This window comes from Protopterus annectens, chromosome 8.part0, assembly GCF_019279795.1.
Source record: "Protopterus annectens isolate FY-2018-M chromosome 8.part0, PAN1.0, whole genome shotgun sequence".
NCBI classification, from domain to species: Eukaryota; Metazoa; Chordata; order Ceratodontiformes; family Protopteridae; genus Protopterus; species Protopterus annectens.
The window spans coordinates 1,479,542,240-1,479,553,896 of NC_056741.1; the positions used below are offsets into that span (position 1 = coordinate 1,479,542,240).

At 39.2% G+C, this 11,657-nt stretch overlaps 1 protein-coding gene across 1 annotated transcript in view; it reads left to right on the forward strand.

Annotated features, from left to right (window-relative positions):
* The window catches only part of ANKK1 (ankyrin repeat and kinase domain containing 1), a 474,688-nt gene that overhangs the window by 461,014 nt on the left and 2,017 nt on the right, over positions 1 to 11,657 (forward strand). The window lies entirely within an intron of this gene.

An 11,657-nucleotide genomic window follows, 5' to 3' on the forward strand; every position in this document is an offset into this window, starting at 1 on the left:
GCCAAATTTATTTGCCTTAATTTAAGTTTATTAACAATTCTAATATTATCATTAAGACATGGAAATAATGATGTGTTCAGCCTCAGTTGCCACAAGGTTTCCTTATGCCCCATTATAATTTTCCAGTCACAACCCCCTGATGCCTTGTTCAACCTTTGCCAGTACTGAAAATAAAAATTATTTAAATCTATACCACTGAGATGCATGCCTAGCCAATGCAGCCTTCCTGTCACATTTAGATATACTGTAACTATGTTGGCTAATCCTCTTTCATAATGCATTTTCAGTTTTGCCAACATAAAATGCTCCATAAGGACACAACCAACCTTGTGTTGTTGTAATTGACTCTGCCCTGTTTTCTCCATTTAGCTAAGTACAGAAAAATATCTCCTGATTCTAATACATTAATAAAACAGCACTGATTACAGTGTCTGCACTTAAAAGTAGTAAAGTGGCCATTAACATTACTGTAAGGGACTAGCTCCAATACATTTTTTAATATCAGGTATTATACTGTAAGTGACAAATAGCGCATTTCCAATAGCCTCCATTGACACATTAGTTTGTTCTAAAATGATTCAGTAGTTAATGAGAACATCTTTAATAACCGTACTATTAGTAGAACATGAAGTGACAAAAATCTTAGTTTTAAATGTTTTTGCTGGTGAATCTAACTCATTTGATTAAAATCGCCCAAAATAATAGGGCAAAAAAAATACATTTCTTTTACACATATATCTGTTACTATAGGATCAATTGTGTCAACTTCGTTTCAGTTCTATAAACATGTCTCTCAGGGACTTAAACTTTGTTAAAAAAGGCCATCATCCATAGTGAGTCTAGAAACTCAAACAAGTTGACTTCTAACAATTCCCCTCTTGAGGTGTAAAGGGTGACAGCTAGTAAAATATAAAAATGTGTCTCAGTAGGTAGATTTCCTATAGATGTTTAATGTCAAACCCCATTTTTTATCTCTAGAAATAGAAACATTAAAAATAATATGTTGGCAGTTTGTTTCAAGCATGAACTTCAAAAAATCAGTAGTCTATTCTAATGCATTGATAAATTGCTGAAGCTGTAATAGAGATCCTATCCATATCATCCAACTATCTCATGTATGTGTCTCAGAACTTATATAAAGGATATAGAAACATAAAAGTTTGTTCCCAGTGCCACATTAATAAATTGGAACAAATGAGGGCAGAAGTGTCTCCCTGAGCTCCCCTCCCCCTTTACTGGCAAAAATATTTACCTTTGAAATACATCAGATTAAACTTTAACACCATGTCTGTAAAGTTCATGAATACCACAATGCCAGCATTGTTAAGAGATAAAAAATATATTGATAACTCTTCAAACCATTGTAACCCAACATTATGGAGATTAACTGAAACTCATCTTCTTTCAGCTGTTCCCGTTAGGGGTCACCACAGCAGATCACCTGTTTCCATTTCTTCCTGTCCTCTGCATCTTGCTCTGTCACACCAACCACCTACATGTCCTCTCTCACCACATCCATAAACCTTATCTTAGGCCTTCCTATTTTCCTGTTACCTGGTAGCTTCATCCTTAGCATCTTTTTCCCAATATACTCAGCATCCCTCCTCAGCACATGTCCAAACCAACGTAATCTTGCCTGCCTGGCTTTGTCTCCAAACCTTCCAACCTAGGCTGACCCTTTAATATACTTATTCCTAATCCTGTCCACCCTCATCACACCCAGTGCAAATCTTAACATCTTTAACTCTACCACATCCAGCTCAAACTCCTGCCTTTTTGTCATTGCCACTGTCTCCAACCCATATAACATAGCTGGTCTCACTACCCTCTTGTAGACCTTCCCTTTCACTCTTACAGGTACTCGTCTGTCACAAATCACTCCTGACACTCTTCTCCACCCACTCCATCCTGCCTGTACTCTCTTCTTCACCTCTCTTCCACACTCACCGTTACTCTGAACTATTGACCCCAAGTATTTAAACTCATCCACCTTCACCACCTCTACTCCTTGCATCCTCAACATTCCTCTATCCTCCCTCTCATTCACACACATATATTCTGTCCTAGTCCAGCTGACCTTCATTCTTCTTCTCTCTAGAGCATATCTCCATCTCTCCAGGGTCTCCTCCACCTGTTTCCTACTCTCAGTACAGGTCACAATGTCATCTGCAAACATCTTAGTCCACGGGGACTCCTGTCTGATCTCGTCTGTCAACCTGTCCATCACCATTGCAAATAAGAAAGGGCTCAGAGCTGATCCTTGATGTAAACCCACCTCCACCTTAAACACATCCGTCACTCCCACCGCAGACCTCACCAATGTCACACTACCCTCGTACATATCCTGTACCACTCTTACATACTTCTCTGACACTCCTGACTTCCTCATACAATACCACAACTCCTCTCTAGGCACCCTGTCATATGCTTTCTCTAAGTCTACAAAAACACAATGCAACTCCTTCTGACATTCTCTGTACTTCTCCATCAACACTCTCAGAGCAAACATTGCATCTGTAGTGCTCTTTCCTGGCATGAAACCATACTGCTGATCACTAATCATCATGTCCCTTCTTAACCTAACTTCCACTTCTCTTTCCCATAACTTCATGCTGTGACTGATCAATTTAATCTCTCTGTAGTTACTACAGCTCTGCACATCACCCTTATTTTTAAAAATTGGTACCAAAACACTTTTTCTCCATTCCTCAGGCATCCTCTCACTTTCCAAGATTTCATTAAACAATCTGGTTAAAAACTCCACTGCCATTTCACCTAAACACCTCCATGCTTCCACAGGTATATCATCTGAGCCAACAGCTTTTCCATTCTTCATTCTCTTCATAGCTATCCTTACTTCCACCTTGCTAATCCATTGTACTTCATGATTCACTATCACTACATCATCCAACCTTCTCTCATTCTCTTCATTCATCAACCCCTCAAAGTACTCTTTCCATCTCCTCAACACATTCTCCTCACTTGTGAGTATGTTTCCCTCATTATCCTTTATCACCTTTACCTGCTGCACATCTTTCCTAGCTTGGTCCCTCTGTCTAGCCAATCGGTACAGGTCCTTTTCTCCCTCCTTAGTGTCCACCCTTTCATACAACTCTTCATATGCCTTATCCTTAGCCTTTGTCACCTCTCTCTTTGCCATGCACCTCATCTCCTTATACTCATGTCTACTTTCTTCATCTCTCTGACAATCCCACTTCTTCTTTGCCAACCTCTTTGTCTGTATACTCTCCTGTACTTCCTCATTCCACCACCATGTCTCCTTGTCGTCCTTCCTCTGCCCCAATGTGATACCAAGCACCTTTCTAGCCGTCTCCCTTACTAGCTCTGCTGTAGTTACCCAGCTATTTGGTAACTCTTCACTGCCACCCAGTGCCTGTCTTAACTCATCCCTGAACTCCACCTCACAATTACCCTTTTTCAATTTCCACCATTTGATCCTTGGTGCTGCCCTCACACTCCTCCTCCTCTTCTTGATCACCAACGTCGTCCTACAAACCACCATCCTATGCTGCCTAACTACATTTTCTCTGGTTACCACTTTACAGTCTCCAATCTCCTTCAAACTGGCCCTCCTACATAAGATATAATCCACCTGTGTGTATATTCCTCCACTCATGTATGTCACCCTATGCTCCTCCCTCTTGTTAAAATACATATTCACCACAGCCATGTCCATCCTTTTCACAAAATCCACTACCATCTGACCTTCTGCATTCCTTTGTTTAACACCATACCTACCCATCACTTCCCCATCCCCTCTGTTCCCTTCACCAATATGCCCATTGAAATCTGCTCCAATCACCACTCTCTCACCCTTGGGTACAGTCATCACAACTTCATCCAATTCACTCCAAAATTTTTCTTTCTCATCCATTGCACACCCAACTTGTGGAGCATATGCACTAACAACATTCATCATTACACCATCAATTTCCAGCTTCATAGACATCCCTCTATCCGACACTCTTTCCACCTTCAAAACACTCTTAGAATAACTCCTAAGCCATTTCTCCTCCCATCCACACCATGATAAAACAATTTGAACCCACCTCCGATACACCTAGCCTTACTCCACTTCCATCTGGTCTCTTACACACACAATATACCAACCTTCCTTCTGTCCATCATATCAGCTAGCTCTCTCCCTATACCAGTCATACTGCCAACATTCAAAGTTCCGACCCTCACTACCACAGTCCTAGCCTTTCTCTTCCCTTCCTGCCTTCGGCCATGCCTTCCACCTCTTTTCCTCCTTCGGCCAACAGTAGCCCATTTCCACCAGAACCTTGTTGGCTAACAGTACTGGTGGCGGTCGTTGTTAACCCAGGCCTCGACTGATCCGGTATGGAAATATTTACTGGTGTCTGCATGAAATGATTTGATGAAGTTTTACACCGGATGCCCTTCCTGACGCAACCCTCCCCATTTATCCAGGTTTGGGACCGGCACAAAGAAATGTACTGGCTTGTGCTTCCCCAGTGGCTGGGTTCTTTAAAACTAACTTAATAAAATTCAGCGTCACAAAAAAAATAAATAAATAAAAATTGTCTCATTAAACTCTGTGCCTCTGAGTTAATTAAAAAAAAGTCCATGACTTCTTCAATATGTGTCTTACACTGCCCAAGGCAAATTTCAATAATTTCCAGTCAATATACTTATTTATTTTTTTAATGCAATTAAAGTTTGCTCTGATTAACTTCTTGTGACACATAGGTTACTAGAGCCGATGTCAAAACCAATCAAGAAAATTTTTTTTTTCTTTTGCAGAGGAGCAAGCTTCCTTGCACCCCACACCCTCCCTATTAGTTATATATATAAACTCAGGGTTCCCTATCAGAAGCCTGAAACACTATAAGCCTGAAAATCAAAATCCTGAAAACTATAGACTGAAAGTTCAAAATCCTGAAAGACCAAAATCCTGAAACTCAAAATCCTGAAAACACAAAATAGACATACTGACGTCATTGTGGCTTTGCTATTGTTAGCCCTGTGGTGTTGGGTCATGCGTTGGGTTCAGGTAAGTGTGCAGTTGGTTTTATGTTAGGGTTAGGGGCGGTTTAAGTGAGTTAGGGTTAGGGCACAGGTTAGGCATGTATGCAATAGTGACAAATATTGGGGTTAGGGGCGGTTTAAGTGAGTTAGGGTTAGGCGGTCAGGTGAGTGTGCGATAGTGACGGACCTTAGGGTTAGGGTTAGGGTCAGGGTCAGTTGGTAGATATTAGTGTCTTTATAGTGACATATTAGCATTATTTGTGTTTTCAGGATTTTGGTCTTTCAGGATTTTGAACTTTCAGTCTATAGTTTTCAGGATTTTGATTTTCAGGCTTATAGTGTTTCAGGCTTCTGATAGGGAACCAAACTCAGATATCACACTACAGTGGGCAAATTCCCAGAACCACATTGTACCACAATCTCACACAGATTAAAAAAGCTGGTATGTCTGATTAGCTGATTTCTGATCACATATGCCAGCTTTCTTTCTGGTTAGTGAAAAGGAATGTCAACTGTGTGTGTGTGTGTGTGTGTGTGTGTGTGTGTGTGTGTGTGTGTGTGTGTGTGTGTGTGTGTGTGTGTGTGTGTGTGTGTGTGTGTGTGTGTGTGTGTGTGTGTGTTTGTTTGTAGATATATACAATTTATATATGCTCATAAACATGTGCACACTGAACCATAAGGCAATAAATCAGTGTACTGTGGCATATCCTATGACTAGCTATAAGTATTTAAAGAATGGTAAGGTATGTAGTTTAACAACTTTTTTGAGGGACTGCGGGCAAAGAATGCAAAGTATGCAAGGCAAAGTGGAAATGTCACAGCAGCATATTGTAGTAATTACAGTGTGCTCTTGTTGGCTGGTGATGTTATTATTACACTTAAAGTAACTTTTACAGTACTATTTATTCTTCATTTTTCATTTGTCCTCAAGTTTTTGGAAGGAAATTTTGGAGATAAAGATAGTAAGGAAAATGTATAGTAAACATGTTTTAATTGCAGAACAAAAAACAACCTGCCAAAAAGAGAACACCCACTGGAACGTCTCCAAGGAACTGTGAACAAGTAATGCAAAATAAAACAGAGACGCAGACAGCTGTAAAATCCAGGACCGGCCTTTACTGAGTGCAAAACACAAGCGCTTTCACAATCTAGCTTCTTCAGGTGTAACAAAGCACTTAAAACAGACACACCTATATACTCACTTCACATCACATGTCTAAAATCATATGACTAAAACAGAAAACTGAATTAACATACATATATACTGACTCAATAGACATATATTCCGAATCAATAGAAGTGAACAATGATTGTGAAAGACTGTAATAAAAACATTCATATGCAAAAACAAAAAAATAAAAAAATTTTTTATGTAAACAAAAACAAAAAATTCAAAGAAACTATGATATATCTTCCTAAATAAATATATATAAATACATAAACACTATGTGTCAATGGACACCATGAATTAAAAAATCAATTCCTAACCTGGGGAAAACAAATACATAGGTCACACATCAAAATTTCAAGTATAAAAAATTCCCTATACATATATAAAAGACATATGTTCATATACCTATGTGCTTTATCTACGGAGAGGTCTCATTTTAAGTTTAGGTCTCAGGGGAATACATTCATTCAGGCCATGTCCTTCTGTACCCATCAATTTAGTTATCCACATGGCTTCTATACTCTCTGTCCTATAGGAGATGTCACCCCTTCTTATACTCTCCTGCAGCCGGGCTACGACTCTAAATCTAAAAATATGAGTCATATCGTACTCATAACGTGTCTGGCTAAGGCATTCACCTTATTGCCCTTCCTAATATTATACACATGCTCTCTAATACGTTCCTTTAAACTCCTATCTGTCTTCCCAATATAAAATTTTGCACATACACAGCAATTGGCTAAATAGACTACATGTCGACTCAGACAATCAGCTCGAATATCAAAATAAAAATCTCGGTCCAAGTCTGGATGGTGAAAACAATCACTGGTGTCTATGTACTGACACCAATTGCAACTGCCACAGGGTCTCGTCCCTCCTCTACCTATTTTCATCTGCCTCTCTTTCGGATAACAAAGTCTCCTTTTCAAGGATCTGTTGTTCCTAAAACTGAATCTGGGTACTGTGTCAACCAAACCAGCTACCTCATGATCAGTCAGCAAAATTTGCCAATGTTTCTTAACTATTTCAATATATTTATGTACATCAGTAGTGTATTTCAAGGACATCCTAAGTTTATAATTAGTGGATGCCTCTTGTATTGTACTTCTATGATTAAACTTCTTTGAAAAGAATGGCATGGCTTGATCCTTTCTCCTATCCATTGCTTGGGGTACATGTTCTCTGAGAGTATTGTCATCATATCCCCTGTCTCCCAAATACACCATCACTTTCTCCACTTCCTTGTTAAAATCCTCTTCTCTCACATTCAGCCTAGAGGCTCTCATCACTTGATTAGTTATTACATTTTTAAAAATATGTGGTGGATGTGCGCTGCTTCTATGCAATAAATGATTTACATGGCAGTCCTTCCTATGTTGTTTAGTATACACTCCACCTTCAATGCTTTTAACTATCTCTACATCCAGAAAATCCATACTATCTTTCGATGACCTATGTGTGAATTGTAGAAATGAAGTGCTGGTATTGATAAATTCCAAAAAATCAGATAATTGCTCCTCATTACCTCCCCACACAATAAAGACATCATCTACAAATCTACGATAAAAAGAAAGTAAATGAATAAAGGGACCATTCAAAATATAAGAATCTTCCCAGTATAGAAGCCATGTGGATAACTAAATTGATGGGTACAGAAGGACATGGCCTGAATGAATGTATTCCCCTGAGACCTAAACTTAAAATGAGACCTCTCCGTAGATAAAGCACATAGGTATATGAACATATGAATTTTTTATACTTGAAATTTTGATGTGTGAACTATGTATTTGTTTTCCCCAGGTTAGGAATTGATTTTTTAATTCATGGTGTCCATTGACACATAGTGTTTATGTATTTATATATATTTATTTAGGAAGTTATATCATAGTTTCTTTGATTTTTTTGTTTTTGTTTACATAATTTTTTTATTTTTTTGTTTTTGCATATGAATGTTTTTATTACAGTCTTTCACAATCATTGTTCACTTCTATTGATTCAGAATATATGTCTATTGAGTCAGTATATATGTATGTTAATTCAGTTTTCTGTTTTAGTCATATGATTTTAGACATGTGATGTGAAGTGAGTATATAGGTGTTTCTGTTTTAAGTGCTTTGTTACACCTGAAGAAGCTAGATTGTGAAAGCGCTTGTGTTTTGCACTCAGTAAAGGCCGGTCCTGGATTTTACAGCTGTCTGCGTCTATGTTTTAACTGCAGTGAAATGCATTTATTGCATAGTAATGGCAATATACAATGTCATCCACATTTGTTTATTTTATTTTGCGCTTAAAGTCAGAGTTTTGACTTTCCTTCCAACCAGCTTCTAAACTACTTGTCCTACTGAGGTTTGTCATAGCAACAAGCTGAAGAGAGCACACCCAACTTCCATATCCCCTGCAGCAGTTTGTAACACGTCCTGCTGTATGCCAAGGCATTTTCATGCTTGCTAAGAGATGTACCCTCTCCAGCATACCTTTAGTGTTTTTCCTAGGTCTTGTCTTAATGAGGCATGCCTGGTATACCTTGTGAGAGATGCACAGGAGGCCCATAGTACCTCACCTGACTCTTCTCTTCCCACAGGAGCAGTAGCTGCACTCTGAGGTCTTCTGAGGTTACTGAACTTCTTGCTCAGTCATATTGAGTGAACCTAGCAGCTATCCCTTCTGCAACTAGTAGCAATGATCTCATCTTCCTCAATCACAGCCCCAAATTTGGGTGAGTTGAGAGAGACAGACTGACAAATAAATTGGGAGATTAACCATATGATTTAGCTGTGCCTGTTATCACTACTGACTCAATGCTTGTAATACTGCTACAGTGCCTATCCCCTGGTCAGACTTCTGATCTTCTCTGACCTCACTTGTCATTGTGATCCAAGATGCTTAAATTCCTCCATTTAAGGTATCTTCTCCTTTCTTAACTCTTTTCCAGGAGGCAGCTTTGATTTGTTATTTTGAAGTGCTGTTTTCATCCCAGTTCACTTTGCACTCAACAGTGAAGGACTCCAGTGCATGTCAGATATTACAGTCAGATGACATAGCCTGCAAACAGCAAAGATAAAACCCTATTTTCTCCAAACTGGATACTTCTCAAACCTCAGCTGTACCTTGACATCCTGCTCATGAGAACCAAGGAAATAATTTGAGATGAGATGCACCCATTGCTGGAGTCCCAAGACTGTCATGGTTGTATTAACTTTAACATCAATAAAACAGACAAAAGTGTCACTCATGGGGACCAAATGGCATGAAGCAGCAGTCTTGGGACCTCATATTACCACAGTACCTCCAAAAAGAAATTCTGGCTAACACAGTTATGTGCTTTTTCTAGAATTCCAGCATATAGGTAGACTACACTGGTAAACATCCATAACCATTTCCGATACCTGTGCAAGGACAAAGGGTTGAGACACTCTTCCACTGCAAGGAAATCACCTTCATTAATCCTCATGAATCAGTGTCGACATTATTAACATGCTTATCTAGCACCTTAGAACTACAGTAAGCCTTATAGGTGTATAACTCTCCATAGCTGTGGACGAGGGTAAGGCAGTCCACACAGCCTGTATGGACCTTGCCAAGGCCTTCGTCACCATCCCCCACTCTGGAATTATAGATAAACTTGCTAAGCTGGGCATAAATCCCTACATCACTCGATGGGTTGCCAACTGGCTTACTGACAGAGCCCAGACTGTAAAAGTAGCCAACTCCAAATCCAGCTCCAGACAAGCAACAAGTGGAGTACCTCAGGGTACAGTCCTGGGACTGCTCTTGTTTGACATCTACTTCTCTGAAGTACAGACCAAAACTAAGGGACTCTGGCTAACAAAGTTTGCAGATGACTGCAAACTGGGAGCCATTATTGAATCTCCAAATGATGTGGATATTCTACAAAAAGGCCTTACAGAAATAGATGCTTTGTGCCAGAGCCATGAGCTCAAGCTTAATGCCAAAAAATGTATAGTTATCCACTTTGGGAAAAACCATGTACCCATAAATTGACACATAGGTGGCAGTACACTAAACACCGAATGTATAATTAGAGACTTAGGGACACAGGTGGACAGTGGTCTCACCGTCGATAACCACATCGTCACAACAGTCAGGAAATCCTTCTATGTGGCACATCTCAGCACTAAGGGCTTTTCATCCAGAAAAAAGGAGGTCATTGTCCCACTGTACTCATCCCTCATTAGACCCATTATAGAGTACAATGCTCTGTTTGGTATGTACCTCAAAAGACATCTCCAACAGCTGGAAAGGCCGCAGAAATACCTCACTAAAAGAATCACAGGCCTAAAGCAGATGCCCAATGCTGACCATCTAAAAAAAACTCCAGCTATACTCTTTGGCATATCGTCTACTCAGAGGCGATCTCTGCTTAACATACAAGACCATGTTAAACCCTGAGCTGTTGGACATTCTCCACTTAAAGAAATCCCAATCCCTCAGAGACACACACTCCAGGGATCTAAACCTTGTCATCACACTGAACAAAACATGCTGGAGGGATAGGTTCCTGACCCAGAGACTCCCATACTCTGGAATAGACTGCCCATACATGTCAAGCAGAGCGCCTTCTTGCCCCACTTCAAAAGGAACCTTGATGATTGGATGGGAATTAGGAAATTCTCCCCAGGGAATCACGTCAGTCGCCCTGCTAGACTGCTATTATAGGAAGAAATATCCAGAGAATTGTTTGGCTAGGCTTGTATAGGCCCTAGGGCCGATAGCCTAGTACCAACCTATGAACCTATTACAGGGCATTAAACCTTACAGGTGTATTACCGGGTATCAAGAACAAAAAGAAAAAAAAAAAACAGAGTTTAAACAATCCAATCAACAATATATCAATCAATTAATTAGAAATGTCCTATTAATCTCATAAGTAAGTCATTTAGGGTCTAAAGTGCCAGATTCCAAAATGTGCATATTCTCCTTAATTACCAAAAACTCTTTAACACATTATTCCTATGTTAAATTGTGCTACTATGCATACTATATTACAATACTCCTAGAAAGTTTAATATGATGGCACCAGAGAAGGTTTTTAATTATGTTGTAATAAAGGACCATTTATTTATATAATTTTATTATATTAATCATAACACCCAGACCATATCCAGCACTTCCAGCACTTCTAACCAGATGCCACCCACTTCCATAGCCCCTCCATCATAGAACTATTTAATTGTTGCAGTGACTTCTTCTACAGAAATTGAGCCTTGTTGTCCCATTAAAAATAACCATTGGTGCAGCATAAGTGATTCAATGGTTTTGGGCATTTCAGTTTTCTGCACATTTATATGGCTATGGAAATAATATGCTTAAATGGGGAGAGGGTGAAGGGCTTGTCCCCATGCAAAAAAAAAAAAAAAATATATATATATATATATATATATATATATATATATATATTTTTTTAATCTGCTCAAGGCTTTGTTCAGTTTATTTCAAGAATTGTAGCTTTGGC